Genomic DNA, 18696 nt, shown 5'->3' with positions numbered 1-18696 from the left:
AGAACACCAGGTTAGCACAAGATAAAACCAGCGCAGCACTTACCCAATCCATCGGTGCATCTCAAGCCACGGGCTGCAGCTCTCCATTTTTTGGCACCCTGTGGAAGCAAGGACATTGGTTAGTAACCTTCGTGAACCTTTTCCTACCTGCGCTGCATTCTACTCGCCTCCGCCGACGCTGCTACTCGCATCTGCAAAACAAAAGGACATCATTAAGAAATACAAAACTCCATCCATACGCACGTGTTTTGGGCAGCTCTCATCTTTCTCACTCCTCGGCGCATTCCTCGACATCTATTTTTCTACCCAGCTGCTTCTGCAACCTGAAAAAGGAAAAGAGACATTAAGAAGTGCTTTAAACTTCGAATTGACATTTCTTACTTACTTGCCTGCAATACCTTCGCATTTCCATCGCTCTCCATTCAAGCAACCGCCGTTCGTGCTGCTAACGACGGCCTAGCTCCAAATCTTCATCCTCTGCAACCAAGAGGCTGGACAATCAACCAGTGAAGTAACTGGCTTCGGCGCCCCTGCACAGACGCAGGATGGAGAGCTCCGCTTTCACCTATATAAGGTGAGCACATTTAGCCTACGAACTACGTGGGGATTACCAGGAAGGGGAGTCAGCTTGCCTGTCAGGCTTATATATCCTATTAACCCCTTGCTCTCACAATTGCAGACACCTCACCCTTCAGATCAAGATCTCAGTGAGGAGAGGGCCTTTCCAGGGTGGCATTCGAGGCCTGCGCGTGACCCTAGAAGACTCCGAGAACCCCAGCCCAGACCTGCGCCTCCGAGGGATTCAGGTGAGCGTTACAGAACGCGAAGCCTACCGCAATATTCCCACCCAGGCGCAATGGAAACCTCGGACACAGATCAACTGGCTCAAATGCTTGGGGAACTAAGGGCAGAAGTACACGCATCTCGCCAAGAAACAAACGCTTTACGAAGGGAGTTGATCATGGCCAAGGAACGGACTGATGATCTGGCCAGACAGTTGCTACAGGCTCAAGCGGGACAGACGCCACTGCCTCTCTATGGAGGGGGCGGCACGCCTACAACTTCAAGTAATCCGGTGCAAATTAATCTGCCAGGGAATGTGCCTTTGGCCCCGCCCGAACGTTTTTCCGGAGATCCAAAGCGATATGCAGTATTCATCAATCAATGCCGCTTGCACTTTCTGTGTAGACCCGCCGCATTCCCAACGGACCAAGCCAAGGTAGCGTTTGTACTCTCCTATCTTAGCGGTAGTGCTGCAGATTGGTCCATTCCTCTCGTGACACAGGATGACCCGCTCCTCTATCACTTTCAAGACTTTCAGACCAGTATGGAAAAGTTGTTCGCAAGACATTCACAGGGGCAGGCCTTGGACAATGAACTCCTGTCACTCAGACAAGGTAATCAGGATCTCCTGGCTTACATAGCGTCCTTTAATAGACTGGTGGTTGAGACCAGGTGGCCTGAAGATAAGAGAATCACGCTCTTCTACAGAGGCCTACGTGGGGAACTTAAAGACGTTTTAGCACAGGTGGTTAATCCGCCGCAAGACTGTTCAGATTATATCGACCTAGTGGTCCAATTAGATCATCGGCTACAGAACAGGAAGTCCGATCGATCCAGATTTGAAACCCGGGTACTTTCAAGACCTCAGAGCTCCGCTAAAGGGAATGACTCCGTGGAACCAATGCAAATAGGAGTAGTAAAAGGACCATTAACTCAGAAAGAACGGGAAAGAAGAAGAGAATTACAGCTGTGCCTATACTGTGGGAATTCTGGACATTTCCTTCGTGATTGCTCAGTGAAACCGGTCAAGAAGACCGTAGGAGCTTCTGATAAAAATGCTGAGAAACTGGAATCGGGAAACGACCTCGCCCGACAAGCGTAGAGGTCCGCTTGCCGAGCGTTAAAACCAGTTCCTTGACCTCGCATTTGGTTATGCCTATGGTCCTCATAAGTCCCAATAGACCAGATCGCATGCATGCTATCAAAGTATACATTGATAGCGGAGCAATCGGTAATTATGTGGACCACGACTTGGCTACCAGGATGGATCTTCCCCTATGTCCCAAGATGGTAAAGGACGTAATCACTACAGTGGATGGTACTGAAATAGCTTCCGGACCAGTTTCTCATACCACCATGGAGGTAACGTTGCTATGTCAAGGCGGACATCGGGAGAAGATCGTGTTTGATGTAATCAAGGCCCCGCAGTTTCAGGTGATTCTGGGAATGCCTTGGTTGGAAAAGCACAATCCTCAGATAAACTGGCGAGCCAAGGTAATTCGGTTTCCAGAATGCGCTTCAACCTGTTATCCTCAGTCCGAAATCAAGCTAGCAGCCATCACTTCCGAGGACCCCCGATTACCTCTGGAATACCAAGAGTTCAGCGACGTCTTTCAGAAAGATCAAGCCAACACCCTGCCACCGCATCGGTCATACGACTGCCAGATAGACCTGATACCTGGGTCCACCCCTCCGTGCAGCAGAATATATGCCCTCACTGAACCAGAAAACCTCCATCTCAGGCAATACTTGGACCAGTACTTGGCTAACGGATTCATCCGCCCCTCGAAATCCCCGGCTTCCTCAGCTTTGTTCTTCGTCCCGAAAAAGGAAGGTGACCTAAGAACGTGTATCGATTATCGCGCCCTGAACCAGATTACAGTAAAAAACCGATACCCGTTGCCATTGATTCCTGAATTATTGGACCAGGTAAAAGGCGCCTGCATATACACAAATTTAGACCTCAGAGGAGCTTACCATTTGGTACGCATTAAGGAGGGCGACGAGTGGAAGACGGCCTTTCGCACTAAATATGGATTATTTGAGTATCAAGTAATGCCCTTCGGACTATGTAACGCACCGGCCGCTTTCCAGTATTTCATGAATGATGTCCTCAGAGAACTTATTGATGTGTGCGTAGTCATTTATATTGACGACATCCTGGTATACTCAGCCTCAGAAACTGATCATCGTAGACACGTCACAGCGGTTTTACAGAGACTTCGCCAACACCGCTTGTTTGCTAAACTGGAGAAGTGCACCTTTCACGCAAAGGAAGTGGAATTTTTAGGGTTCATCTTATCACCCAACGGAGTTCACATGGACTCAAGAAAAGTGGATGCTATCACCAAATGGGCTTCCCCAACTTCCGTTAAAGGTGTGCAGAGCATGCTGGGCTTCGCTAATTTTTACCGAAGGTTCATTCCTGAATTCTCTCGGGTAGTCCAACCTATCACGGCTCTTCTGAAAAAGAATAAAAAATTCGAGTGGACTCCAGAAGCCGAACAAGCCTTCCAAGAATTAAAAGCCAAATTTATCTCTGCTCCAGTCTTAAGGCATCCCCGTCCAGAACTTCCCTACATCGTTGAGACAGACGCTTCCAGTCTTGCAATGGGGGCGGTGCTGTCACAAAGAGACCCCGAAACGCACCAGTTACACCCTGTAGCCTTTTGGTCTCGCAAATTTTCGGCTCCTGAAATCAACTACACAATTACGGACAAAGAACTCTTGGCAATTAAGTCCGCCTTTAAGGCCTGGCGGCATTATCTTTTGGGAGCCCGGCACACAGTAACTGTAATCACGGATCACCGTAATCTCCAGTACCTGAAGTCAGCTAAAGCTCAATCTTCGAGTTAACTACGCTGGGCTTTATTCTTCGCAGAATTCGATTTTGTAATCACATTTCGACCAGGCGTTAGGAACGGAAAAGCAGAAGCCCTTTCCCGGATAGGGGTAGACGAACTTACAGCTAATCCGGAGCCGGTGCCAATAATTCCTGAACAAAAGATACTAGGAGTAATCAACACATTATCCCTCGAAGAGATTAAAGCAAGGGTCAATAAGCTCATAACTCCCGAAGATTCATCGAATTGGCAATTGAAAGGAAAGGACTTTACAATAGATCAGAACCTATTGTATTTCCAAGGAAGACTATTCTTACCCTGCGCGGACTTACAAAAACAGGTCATCACCTGCTACCATGATTCTCTAATGGAAGGACATCCTGGAGTTGCCAAAACCTCAGAGAAAATTAAAAGGCATTTTTGGTGGCCATCTTGGAGGAAAGACGTTAAGGAGTTTGTGGCTTCTTGTGGTATCTGCGCACAAAACAAGAGTCAGAAGGAAAAACCAGCAGGATTATTACGTCCAATAGACATTCCACCAGGCCCTTGGCACACGCTCTCGATGGATTTTATCACAGATTTACCCCCTTGCTCCGGATACAACACAATTCTAGTGATCGTAGACCTTTTTTCAAAAATGGCTCATTTTATCCCACTGAAGGGTTTACCTACAGCTTCCATTCTAGCCCGAGAATTTCTTGAAAACATTGTCCGGTTACACGGTTTCCCTTCAGTACTAATCTCTGACCGAGGGAGCCAATTTATTTCCCATTTTTGGCGGAGTTGTTGTCGTTTAGCACAAATTGATGTACGACTTTCCACCAGCCATCATCCTCAAACCGATGGGCAGACTGAGAGAACTAACCAAACTCTAGAACAATATCTGCGCTGCATGTTGCATCAATCCGAGGGTACTTGGAAGGATGTCCTTCGGATTGCTGAATACGCTTACAATAATTCAATCCATTCTGGGACGGGAAAAACCCCTTTTTTCCTGCTGTATGGAAGTCATCCTCGAACCTCAAATCTGGACCCACCTCAAGCTCTCGGAACACCTGCTGTTGACCATCTGCATTCGACAATAACTCAAGCATTTAAAGAAGCCACAGCTCATCTTCAACGAGCTAAAGAGTCATACAAAAAAGGAGCAGACCAACATCGAAAAGAGGCTCCTCAATATCAAAAAGGAGATCAAGTCTGGCTGTCCACTAAACATTTATCTTTAAAAGGGCCATGCACCTTCAACCCAAGATATTTAGGGCCCTACTCAATCACGGCCGTGATTAACCCAGTGGCTGTCAAACTAGAATTACCTACTCGAATGAAAATACATCCTGTCTTCCATGTTTCTCTCCTGAAACCTGTGCAACCCGGAATCCGTTTGACTAAACCTCCTGAGCCAATCCAAGTTGACGGAGAATCCGAATTTGAAATTCGAGACATCTTGGACTCCAAAATTTCCAAATCAAAACTATACTACCTGATTGATTGGAAGGGATATGGACCCCAGGAGAGATCTTGGGAACCCTCAGAATATGTACATGCACCTCGTCTAGTCCGAAAATTTCATCGGGCTTTTCCCAACAAGCCAAAACCTCCGGAAAAGACAAGCTTGGGAGGGGCCTTGAGGGGGGATGCTGTCATGACCGCAGCCTCCAAGGAGTCAGGTTTAGCCCAACTGCCTCGGAAGCCGGGTCACAACTTCATGTTCAGGCACCCATCGGCTCCCATAGGGGCCTTATGGACCTTGTCCTGGCGCCAGTGGCGCCAGGCTCATAAGGGGACCCAGTCCCGGCACAGGACGTGCCGGGCTCATGATGCAAGGAAGGGTGCTTGGGTGGACCTACCTGCTGCAGACCATGCTGCTCACTCACCTGCAGGATGAAATCCTCATCCATCCATGGCTGGAACTACTTTACCTTCTGGGTGTGGCCAGCACCACTCCCTGGGACTGGATACTGGAACTATTCTGGAAGCTGGGACTTCTTTCCTGGGCGAGGCTGCTGTGGAAGGAGACACCTAAGCACTCCAGTAGGCTATTTAAACCACGCCCGATCAGAGCAACGTGCTTCGCGTTATTCTGCAATAGCAGCAGGACGCTCACCGTGTCAGCTCCAGAGAATCTGCAACTTCTGCATCTAGGGAAGAGAAATCCGTAATCTTACCTTCTGAAATACCATCTTTGTCTTCAGCAGCATCTGAGAAGGGAAAAGGACACCAGGTTAGCACGAGATAAAACCAGCGCAGCACTTACCCAATCCATCGGTGCATCTCAAGCCACGGGCTGCAGCTCTCCATTTTTTGGCACCCTGTGGAAGCAAGGACATTGGTTAGTAACCTTCGTGAACCTTTTCCAACCTGCGCTGCATTCTTCTCGCCTCCGCCGACGCTGCTACTCGCATCTGCAAAACAAAAGGACATCATTAAGAAATACAAAACTCCATCCATACGCACGTGTTTTGGGCAGCTCTCATCTTTCTCACTCCTCGGCGCATTCCTCGACATCTATTTTTCTACCCAGCTGCTTCTGCAACCTGAAAAAGGAAAAGAGACATTAAGAAGTGCTTTAAACTTCGAATTGACATTTCTTACTTACTTGCCTGCAATACCTTCGCATTTCCATCGCTCTCCATTCAAGCAACCGCCGTTCGTGCTGCTAACGACGGCCTAGCTCCAAATCTTCATCCTCTGCAACCAAGAGGCTGGACAATCAACCAGTGAAGTAACTGGCTTCGGCGCCCCTGCACAGACGCAGGATGGAGAGCTCAGCTTTCACCTATATAAGGTGAGCACATTTAGCCTACGAAGTACGTGGGGATTACCAGGAAGGGGAGTCAGCTTGCCTGTCAGGCTTATATATCCTATTAACCCCTTGCTCTCACAATTGCAGACACCTCACCCTTCAGATCAAGATCTCAGTGAGGAGAGGGCCTTTCCAGGGTGGCATTCGAGGCCTGCGCGTGACCCTAGAAGACTCCGAGAACCCCAGCCCAGACCTGCGCCTCCGAGGGATTCAGGTGAGCGTTACAATAAGGGAAACGTCAGACGTAGTAGGAATCCCATTTGGAGGAAAGATCCATAAAGTAGCTGCATTTGTGGATGATATGCTGTTGACATTCACAGACCCAGAAAGATCTATTAAGGCCTTGAAAAGGGAATTGTCTAATTTCTGGTCAGTAGCAGTGTTAAAAATTAACACTGAAAAATCTGAGGCCCTAAATTTGACAAAACCGGAGGGGGAAGAACAGGAGCTTAAAAGTCTCTTTCAATATAGTTCGGCAGGCAAGGCAATAAAATACTTGGAGGTCAACATCACTAAAGATATTGAAACACTATCCGCAGCAAACTACTCTCCCCTACTGGGGAACATCAGACAAATGCTACAAGAATGGGGCCCATTGATGATAGGAAGGATTAATGTGGTGAAGATGGTTATTCTCACGAAAATCTTATATTGCTTCATGACGTAACCAATGAAAGTCTCCAGGTCCTTTTTTCGAGCTGTTCAAAGGCACATAGGGACATTTATATGGTACAATAAAAAACCTAGAGTGCCAAGACGGGTAATGACCATGCAGAGAAACAGATATCCGGGCATACTATTTGGCAGCACAGACCAGTGTAATTAGAGACTGGTTGAACAATGACAGGCAAAAGGTGTGGAGACAAATGGAGGAGGCAGTAGTAGGTCATCTTGAGGCTGTACTTTGGAAACCTAAAAGGTAAAGGCCACAGAATCTCTAGCACAGTATGATTGGTTCTCTAGTGGGAGACTCATGGGAAGAACTAGTGACCAGAGTGGGATTTACCACCTTTCCGTCACCATTTACCCCTATATTTCATAACCCTCAATTCTCTCCGAGAATGGGAGGGCCAGAGTTCAGTAAGTGGGAAAATGGGTGAAGCCTCAAGATAGGTGATATGTTCGAAGGGGGGAGATCAAATCCTTTAACCAGTGCAAACTAGACTTTTCATTAGGCGAGGGGGAGATATTCTGATACACACAACTAAGACATTGATTGCTGAACCCATCTATTAAGAAGGCAGCAATAAGGTCCCCAACACCCTTTGAAAAACTATTATTAGCGTATTGTGGGGACAAAAATATTGTGGGGACTATTTATAAATACATCAAACAAAAACGAAGAGGCAGGGGACAGACGTTATATGAGGCAATGGGAAGAAGCGGCGGGACAGCTGACTGAAGAGGTACCGTGGGTACAACTATGGGATATTATCCCCAAACTTACAAGGTCAGTCCAACTACAGGAAATATGGGTAAAGCTGATGTGTCAGTGGCACCTTACTCCAGAGAAGATCTTTTCGAAGGTGTCCAAGGAATGTTGGAGGGAATGCGGTGATGAGGGGTCGTGGAGCCATGTCTGGTGGGAGTGCCCGTGGATCCAACAGTTTTGGGAAAATATCACGGAGGATATTGTGGGGATTAAGCGAAAGAGTAATCTAGCCCTTGCAATTTTGGGCTTAAGAGGAATAATTGAAAAACTACCCTTGAAAGCAGAACGAAAGGTGTACATAATTTTAATGATTTCAGGGGCCCTGGTGACTACTCAGAAGTGGAAATCAAAGGAGTCGCCTACTGAGCATGAATGGGTGGGTAAGGTGTGGCACTTTGCGGCCTTAGAATGGGTATCCTAGTCCTTACAAGGGAACTATCAGGGATTCGTTGCTGACTGGGACTTGGTAATGAAATTCTTATAGAAGGACTTAATGGAGTATGGTGCTTGAGAAAGATGAAACTTTTGGTTCTGGTCTGATAGTGGGCTCAGCTTGGGAGGCCGAGGTCTCATGGGGGGGAGATGAGAAATTCAACGGCGGCAATGGACTTTAAACATTATGGGAAGTTGGAATATATACCCGAAAGGAAGAAAGGAGAAACGTACTGGACAATGGTTGCAACAAAGGAGGGTTATGGGGTAAGGGGTAGGATCCAGGGAGGGGAGAGTTGTAAAATGTTAATGAAAATGCCAATAAAAATGTATGTGAAAAAAAGAAAGCAAATTACTGAGAGGTAAGACATTTGTTCTTCTAATGGATTGCTTCCTCCCACAGATTCCTCATCTTCGATAGACTCCCAAAACAGTACGTAGATCTGGAGGAGGGAGGAGAGCAAGGACACCACCTTAAACCAGATAACTCTGAAGTACAGTCCTGCCAAAACAAGCATTCTGACCAAACTGAAAATCCAAGCAGTAATGTTCAGCAAACATAAGCAAGGAAGCCCACGCAGCTGCCTTTCAAACATCCAGAACGGGAACGGGGGATGCTAGAGCGCAATGACGGGATGTAGTCACAGGCTCCTGTGGCTCTGTATACTCCCGTAAAATATCCCGAAAAAATATAAAAACCAACATATTTCTCTGAAGAATGATAGATCCTCTGGTGTGCGGCACCTGCACATGGTTTATCCTGCAAGCGAAGCCCATTTTGGTGGAGAAATCTAAAAATTGTGGTGGGTGCCAAGCTGTCACCGCCAGAGGCCAAGAAGCTGCGGATGCTAAACTGACAGTGTATAGATAGCCACCTCGGGCTCAATTGGTGGGACAGAGGAGCTGGCCACGAAGGAGGAGTTTGGTTTGAGGACTGACCAATCAGCTGTGGGGTGGCCGTAGAGCCCTACACCATCCAGATCAGCAGGATAATCTGGGTTGGTGGGCCAGTGGTCCCTCCTTCCCCCCCCTCCCATTATGGACTAGACAGTGCAGCTTCCGCAGGTGCCCATGGAGCTGGGGAGGTCCTGTGACTTGGGGGCCGAGCTGCGGGAACTGGCAGACGGATTCTGGGCCTGGTTTGGACCCAATAACGACTGATGATAGGAAAGAAATATGCAGACAGTCTGGCCGCGGTTCATCCAGGCAAACTGTGGAACCACAAACCTGCTCAGGGGTTCACTTTGATGCCCACAACATGGTACACACTTGGCAGAACCCTTAGCCCATGTTGTGCCGGTTGGCGGTTGCCTTGGTGAAATAATGCTGTGCACCATACTTTAGGACAGGGACACGGTCTACCCTCCACATGAGCAGTCACATTGGCCACGGGCTGCCCGATTCTTGGCATTGCAGATCCACCTCCAAAGGGAAAATGATACATGGCAAGTCATGTAAACAGAGTTTACAGAACAAGATGGAGGCCTATGCTTCTGCACCAGCCCCGAAGAGGTGCCCCAGACAACATAAGTGACACCTGTGGGCAATCTGCAGTCAGCTGATGCCCATCTAATGCAGGGTAAAATGCAGGCTATACATAACTTCAGATTGTGAATGGAGGGCAAAATTGACTCCCTTGGAACTGACGTCAGCCTGCGTTGGCAAGATATGTACAAAATCCCGGGTCTGAAGGGCGAAGTGGAGGTCAGGGTATCTGATGCAGAGGGTTCTGTGACCACTGTTCGCAGAGAGCTGTGAGAATGCTTGCAGCACACCAGACGCCTGGAAGATAGAGTGGAGGAAGCAGGAGGAGATAATGACAGAATAACGTCAGCGTGGTGGGCCTCCCTGAGAGAATAGAGGGTGTCTCTTCGGAACTAAATCCCCACCTTATGTAAATAAAAGTCACTGCCAGGACAAATACAAAGGGGGCGAAACTAGCCCCAACTGCAAGAAAAGAAGCATAGGTGGGTACGACTGTAAACTAGGGCTGTACCGAATAGCATATTTAGTATTCTGCTGAATAGCAAGCCGAATATGAAGCTGAATAGTTGCTTTACTTAATAAATCATGTTCCAAACTTCAAAAAACACACTTATTAAAAAAACAAATAAAGCACCCTTTTAAATGCATTCTATACTTTTATTTCTCTTCATTGCAATTAATGTAGCATCTTTATTTAAAGTATAAAAGCCAGAAATAAAGCAGATTTAACAAAAATGAAGGGACCAAATGTACTGTAGATTTTTTGCATATTAAGTGCCAGTTAAAGTAGGAGGCTTCACAAATGCAAAAGAACTGCCTTTGTGAATCAGATGCATTGCATTCTCTATCCAGTTTCGATGCAGTCAAGTTTCGAAATTTCTTTGCAGCTCACATAGAAATGTATAAAATGGTTCATGTCGGCTCATGAAGGACACAAGTCAAGAGGAAATCTGAAATGTGTGAACTCCATCTCACAACTATTCACTCACCCAAACAAATGCTGCTCACTTTTCACTTATCCTAGCCACTCTTTCTTGCCAATACACAAACATATGCAATTTATATTTCCTGATAAAATATCAGATAATGTTAGACTCAGGACTCAAGTCCTTAAAAAAAGAAAAGGGAGGACTAGGACGTACACAATGGGAAGTGACATGACAGGAACTGAAAGTATCCATGCACATTTCTTTCAGTTTGTTCATTCCAACTGAAAAAAGTGCACATTGCATATAAACATTTGACAAAAGAAAAGAAGTTCCTGTATTGTTGCATGCTACGTATAAAAGATGAGCACCTTTTTGCTCTACTAATCTGTAACAAAACATGCACTAAAGAGCAGATTACAATACAAGATATTTTTCAACTGTGTGATAGCAATTTGTCTGGTCTAATTCTATTCAGTTTTGCAAAGTGAAGTCTATATTTGCCTTTCTGAGTTCATGTTGTATTGTATTCAAATGAGAATTTCAAAGTATTCGGCAAGAGCCAAATAGCAAGAAACTATTCGGCCGGAGTCGAATAGCATTTTTTCAGCCAGAATTTGGCCAAATACTTACTCAAAGCCAAAGTTCGGTACACCCCTTCTGTAAACCAGGATTTACATATTTCCCGTTATTAGAGAAAGGGGAGGGCGATCACAATATATACCATGGCCACAAATGGATAAAGATAATTTGAAATGTAAATTCCATAGTTTGACTGCAGGTGCGGGAAAATGGATTTATGAGTTTGAACGAATGATGGCTGTAATGACATTAGTAGTGGGTGATGTAAAAGGTCTACTAGCAGCCATTCTAGGGGAGAGAGCTGGCAATATTTGGAGGCGAGCAGGATATGCAAGTGTGACAGCGCAAAACATGACTCCTGACAGAGCGTCATTTAATAATTGAGGAACAGACATATAGTTGGCGCTTAGAGTACAAAATCCTGACACATCAGACATGCGATAATGACAAGGAAAATGGGTGAGGACGAAGATTTTGTTGCTTTTATTCAGGAAATTCAAGAACTTTGGCATTTTGAGACGAGGGAACGATGGGATAAAAGAGTAGGATTATTTTATCATATTTTATGTAAGGTACTGCCCGAGGTAGTGCAATGGCAGATGAAGAATAGGTAGGAAGGGAAGCAAAGCCATGGACACAAATACAGTTAACTATTGTACATCATTGTCGATTATTACAAGAGAAGAATAAGAAAAAAGCAGAGAACAGAAAGCAGGAGGAAGCAAAGTTAGTTCAGAAAAGGTTTTTGAAATTTGCCGTAGAAGGAGCAGCATTGACGAGTGGTGAAGGGGTGGCCACCCAAGAGGTACAGCTAGCACAGACAAGCAATGTAGGGTACCCTACAGATGAAGGTGGGTACACTTATTGGCCACAAGGTAGAGGGAATAGACCTAGAGGATGAGAAAGTGGATTTCAAAAGCCTCAAGGGGAGGAGGATTTAACGGAGGACAGCTGCAAAAATGCTGCAACTGTGGGAGGACAGGACATATGGCCTGAATGTGTAGAAGTAGAGGGGGCATTCAAAAGAACTGGCAAGCTCAAAGAGAGGGGCCGGGCTATTATCCACAGTATTATATAGAACCGCAGGAGTGCAGGAGAGCCCACACAGCGACTTGATGTGTTCAGTACTATCAGTGATACCAGACCCACATGAGGATTCAAGGGTCAGGGTGACGATAGGAGGCAAGACATTTACGTTCTTACTAGACACAGGAGCAACCTGTTCATATGTCGAGAGGGAAAGTACCCAAGGTCTGGAATCGCAATGAATGCGCAAGGATTCTTTGGGGCTGCGAGTTTGGTTCCTTTTACTGATGAATTACCAATTTCTATAGGAGTACATGGCGTGTCTATGCCATTATTGTATTCTCATCAGACACCAGTTAATATATTAGGACGTGACTTAATGAGAAAAATTATAAGTTACTCACCATAGTGGCCAACGTACTCCTAGTCCATAGTCCCCTTTCCTCCATACTGTATGGGCGCCCCTCACTAGGGACGGGAGACAGAACCTTTTTCACCTGAAAAAATCTTCTTCCCCTTTACATTTAGAGGCACGTGGGGGTGCAGCCCTGGGAGCATGCGCTCCCCTGACTCCGGCCACTGGCGCCATTCCTCAGTCCCCTTTGACGCGTCAACAATATTACTATTGCCTATGGACACCAGTATTATTAAGGGAGAGGATGGTGGGACGTATGGAGGAAAGGGGACTATGGACTAGGAGTATGTTAGTCACTATGGTGCGTAACTTATAATTACTCCTATGTCCCATCCCCTTTCCTCCATACTGTATGGGCGATTACAACTGAATGTAGCCCCAGGGCGGAGAGGTGACCCGCCTTAGAAAACAAGTTCCTTAAAACTGCCTGACAAAATGCTGCGTCCGACCTGGAGCTGGCATCGAAGCAGTAGTGCTTGCAGAAGGCCGAAGGTTTAGCCCAGGTACCGCCCTACTGATGACCTGCCAAGGACTGTGCCCCTGGAAAGCCACAGTCGTGGCCTTGTCCCGGATAGCGTGGGAATGCATATTTGCCGGGAGTGGTTTGTGCTGCCCTTCATAAACCTCCTTGATGGCCGAAACCATCCATCTAGCTATAGAGGTCTTGGAAGCTTGATAGCCTGGCCTTGACCGACTGAAGTTGACAAAAGAGAGTCTCTGATTTGAGGAAGCTCTAGGTTCTGTCCAGGTAGAATTTTAGAGCATGCCTGACAACCAGACAGCGCAGTACCCTCAGCATCATCCTCAGGGTACACAAAGAAAGTGGGTAGCACTATCTCCTCATTCAGATGAAACAAGGAGACAACCTTAGGTAAGAATGCAGGGTGAGTTATATGCACCACCTTGTCCTTATGAAAAATAATATAGGGCTCTGAGGCCACCAGTGCCTGGATTTCACTGACCCTTGCGCAGAGGTAAGACCGACCAGGAGAGCTGTCTTAATGGTGACTAGCCTGATGTTCGCAGACGCCATTGGATCAAATGGTTTATGCGCCAAGGCATCCAAAACTACATTTAGATCCCACACCAGGTGCAGTTTCTTGATAGGTGGGTAGAGCCTGTTGAGGCCCACCAAATGTTGTTTACCTATCGGGCTGGAGGATGAAAAGACCACCTCCTCGGAGTTCCGATAGGCTCGGCTAGCCGCCAGATAGGTGCGGCATGTGTCTACTTGCACCCCTGAGTGTCCGAGTTGTGCAGAGAATGATGGCACGTCTTCCAACGTGCAGGTCAGCGGATCAACCTCCTTAGATTCTGCCCAGTGACAAAACCTAGTCCACTTGCTCTTGTACTGGCTCCTAGTAGCCTCGCTCCTAGCGCCCTGCATGATATCTAGGTTAGCCTGTGACACGTGCAGATGCTTTAGTGTGAGCTGCTCAGGAACCACGCTGCGAGGGCCTGCCTCTGGGGGGCGGGGTGGATGACCGTGCCCCCCTGCTGAGATAGTAGGTGAGCTGGGACCAGCGGAAGGTGCATCAGGGGCTGGTTGGACAGGCTGAGCAGTTTCGAGAACCATGGCCTCACCGGCCCCAAGGCGCTATGAGAATGATACGTAGGTGCAGGGACTCCTTTATCTTGCAGATGAACAAGTTACTTTCTTACCTGGTAACGTTCTTTCGAAGGGATGGTCCGACGACGTATTCCATATCTATGACAGGTAATGTCCACAGCTGTGCTGCTTCAGAAAATCTTTGGCGTCTGCGTCCTGCGTCGATGACGCCGATGCGCCGTCTTCGAGGACCTCCTCCGACGGCCGACGTCACCCGATGTGATAAGTAGGACGCACAACGCCCATGGCCTCAGTTATAGTTTTTTCCCACAACGTGTGCCATCAGTTTTCTGCCAGTCAAACACACAAGGCCTTGCGGAACGCAAGCTGCAATCGCAAAAGAAATTCTGCAGCGGGGAAGGCAGGGAGGGAGCGATATGGAATATGTCGTCGGACCATCCCATCGAAAGAACGTTACCAGGTAAGAAAGTAACTTGTTCTTTGAGGGGATTGGGTCCTCCGACGTATTCCATATCTATGACAGACTCCCAAAGCAGTACCAAGCAAGGAGGTGGGAAAGAATTTAGAATACAAATTTAGCATGCCCAATCAAATTGCGGAATAGAGAACTGCCTTGCCAAAGGCCAGATCTTGCCCTCTGATGGAATCAAGGGAATAGTGACGTTCAAAAGTATGTACTGAAGCCCAGGTGGCTGCATCACAGATGTGACAAATAGGAACTCCCCTCTGCAGGGCAGTAGACGCAGCCACTCCTCTGGTAGAATGGGCCCGCAAGCCAGCCGGAGGGTCCTTACCCGCCAAGCGGTAACACTCGGAGCTGGCTAAAATAATCCAACGGGACAAAGTCTGTTTCGTCACAGCTTGTCCCAAACGCTTTCCAGTGTAACCAATGAAAAGTTGATCGTCCACTCTGACCCGGGACATGCACGAAATATAAAAGCCTATGGAGCCTCTCCTCTTCCTTGCCAGGATGTGGAGGAGGATAGAACGCCGGAAGAACAACCTTCTGGCTCAAATGAAATTCCGAAACCACCTTCGGAAGAAAAGAAGGACAAACTCTAAGGACAACCCTGTCTGGTGGCTTAACTGAAAGGGTCTGTAACTCACTCACTCTGCGAGTGGAAGTAACCGCAACCAAAAACACAGTTTTCAGAGTTAACAGCCTCAAGGGGCAAGAATGTAAAGGCTCAAACGGAGCACCCATAAGAAACTTAAGAACGCGGTTCAAATCCCAGCCTGGCACCAGAAAAGATGACGGAGGGAACACATTAGTGAGCCCTTTCAGAAACTGTGAAATTAAAGGAATTTTAAAATAGGAACACTCTTCAGACGAGCGCTTAAATATGGACAGCGCCGCCAGGTAACCTTTAATGGTCCCCACTTGCAAGCCCCTGTGGGCCAAAGAAAGAAAAAAAGACAGAACCATGGGAATGTCACATTCAAAAGGATCCACATTCTGAACTCTGCACCAGTTGCAGAACTTTCTCCAACGGCAACGGTACAGAGACTTAGTTGCCGACCGCCTGGCCGAGAGCAACACCTCCATCACTTCTTCAGGGAGGTCCAAATCCTTATACCTCAACCTTTCAGAAGCCAAGCGTGAAGATTGAGGGATCTGACCTCTGGATGGAGAACCTGACCCCCCTCCCATGAGAGCAGATCGTCTCGGCAGGGACAAGTCTAGAAGGTCCGGGTACCACGTCCTCCGGGCCCACGCCGGAGCAATGAGGATCATCCGGGAACCGAACCTCCGTAACCTCCGCAGCACTTGTGGGATGACGGGGACTGGAGGAAACGCGTACAGCAGTGGGAATGACCACTCCACCACGAACACTTCTCCTAAGGCTCCTTTTGGAGGAAATTCCAGCGAGCAAAACCTTTCTCACTTCCGGTTGACACTGGAGGTGAAGAGATCCACTTGAGGGGTCCCCCAAAGGGCGAAGATCTCCAGGAGAATCTCCTGAGCCAACTCCTATTCGTGAGAGATTGTGCTCTGCCTGCTCAGAGCGTCCGCTGTCTCGTTGTCGTCTCCGGCCAGATGAACCGCCGAGATCGAAACTTCCTGCTGGATGGCCCAGAACTCGAGCTGCATCGCCTCCCTGCACAGTGGAAGTGACCCTGCCCCCCTTTTTTTGAGGTAGTGCATGGCCACTGTGTTGTCCGTTAGAATCAGGACACTCTTTCCGCGCACAGTCGGCAGAAAAGCCTTCAGGGCTAGCCTGACGGCCCTCAGCTCCAAAAGATTGATATGGAGACTGGACTCCGATGGAGACCAACGACCGCTGACTGTCAACTCGTTGGCATGAGCTCCCCATCCCGGGAGGGATGCGTCCGTCATGATCGTCACCTCCGGCCAGGGCAGCCAAAATGGGGCCCCCTTCCTCAGATTGCTCTCGACGGCCCACCACAGAAGGTCCCGGGCTACCGAGAGCAGCACCTGAACAGGGTCCGACAGCCTGCCGGAGGACTGAGACCACTGGAGCTTGAGTGCCCACTGCAAAGATTTCATCTGCAGACGAGCCTCTGGCACCAGAAGAATGCAGGATGCCATGAGGCCGAGCAGTCTCAAGAATTCGGACGCTGGGAGATTCTGGGCAAACTGAAACTTGTGCACCATCTGCTGAATGCGAAGAGCCCTCACCTGAGGAGGAAAACACTGCCCCAAGGACGTGTCGAGCACTGCTCCGATGTACTGGAGCCGCTGTGTTGGTGTCAAATGGGACTTCTTTAAATTGAGGGAGAAGCCCAGCATGTGAAGGGAGTGGCAGGTGATGGACAGATGATCCAGGACTTGCTCAGGAGAGCTCCCCTGATCAACCAATCATCCAGGTAGGGGTAGACGTGAATCCCCCCTTTCCTGAGATGCGCTGCCACCACCACCATGAGCTTGGTGAAAACCCTCCGGCGGAGGTCAATCCGAACGGCAGGACCCGAAACTGAAAGTGCCAGTCGCCAACCGCGAACCTCAGGTACTTCTTGTGCTTGGGATGGATCAGCACATGGAAGTAAGCATCCTTGAGGTCGAGAGACACCAATCAGTCCTGAAGTTGAAGGGCCTGGAGGACTTGAGAAAGAGTTACCATCTTGAACTTGTCCTTCCTGAGGAGTTTGTTCCAACCTCGCAAGTCCATGATGGGTCTCAATCCCCCGTCTTTCTTCAAAATAAAAAAATAAGGGGAATACCATCCCTTGTTCCTCTCCGCTACAGGCACCAGTTCTATGGCACCTTTCTCCAGCAGGGCTTGAATTTCTTGCGCAAAGAGCGGATCCGGACTCTTCAAAGAGAGGTTCCCTGGTGGACTGTCGTGAGGCCTCTGCCGAAAAGGAAGTCAGTAGCCGTGGGTTTTGATCTCCAGAACCCACACATCCGAAGTAATGGCTTGCCACTCTACAAGATGCTGCGCCAGCCTTCCCCCAACCGGCGAACCATGGGACCTGGCCTCATGACTGAGTGGTAGCGGCTGCGGCGTTGCCTGAGGGCAAAGAGGCAACTGCCCGAGCGGCCTTGGCACCTCGAGTACCTTTGTTTCCACCTCTGGCACTCTTACGATGGCCTCTTTGACTGCTAGCTCCCCTTGCTTTACTGAAGGACGAGTAATAGCGAAAGAACCTCCCCTCCATTGCTGTCCCCTAGGACGAAAAGGCAGAGGTTGGCGAACTGCAGCGCCCAACGTCTTCGCTGTAGCTTTGGAGGTCTGCAACCTCTCAAGGCTCTCGTCAGCCTTGCTGCCAAAAAGGTGTTCACCGTCAAAAGGCATGTTGAGGAGCTGGGACTGCACATCAGGAGCGAACCCAGACTTCCATAACCACGCAAACCTGCGCATTACGGTGCTCGCCGCCATGGACCGGCTGACACAATCCGCCAAGTCCAAACCCGACTGAACGGCCTCACACATAGCATCCTTGCCATCCTGATCCATAGCAAGGAAACCATCCCATTCGTCCCCTTCGGGAATATGATCAACCGCTAAAGCAACACAGTTCTACAGAGTGTGCGTGAAACGAGACAAGGCACATATGGAGTTGGCCGCCTGAAGCGCCATACCCCCCGAAGAAAACACTTTCTTCGCCCAGCCGTCAAAATGTTTGTCGTCCCTATACGGAGGGATGGTAGGATATGACACCTGCTTTGCCGGGCCGTAGCCGCCTGCACCACCAAACTCTCCAGGGTGGGTTGCCTAGACAAGTAGCAGGGGTCGCTACTGGCTGGACAGTATTTTCGCGACAAAGACTTGCCCACTGCCGGGAGACTCTCGGAGCAGTCCAAGCCGCCGCCACCCTTCTCTGCAAAGCCATATGAAAAGCCAAAACCGGGTCAGTGGGTGGACCGAGATCACGGATGTCCGTTAGATCATCCTGAACAAACTCCCCTGGGGGAGCTGACCAACCCAAGTACTCG

General features: G+C 48.4%; 1 protein-coding gene across 6 annotated transcripts in view; it reads right to left on the bottom strand.

Moving 5' to 3' along the window:
* ACD (ACD shelterin complex subunit and telomerase recruitment factor) overlaps positions 1-18696 on the bottom strand; it is a 1158043-nt gene that overhangs the window by 71822 nt on the left and 1067525 nt on the right. The window lies entirely within an intron of this gene.

This window comes from Ambystoma mexicanum, chromosome 5p (genome assembly GCF_040938575.1).
Source record: "Ambystoma mexicanum isolate Mex_15411 chromosome 5p, UKY_AmexF1_1, whole genome shotgun sequence".
Classification (NCBI taxonomy): Eukaryota; Metazoa; Chordata; class Amphibia; order Caudata; family Ambystomatidae; genus Ambystoma; species Ambystoma mexicanum.
Note: the sequence above shows the minus strand (reverse complement) of the source record. Positions and strands in the feature narration are given on the sequence as shown.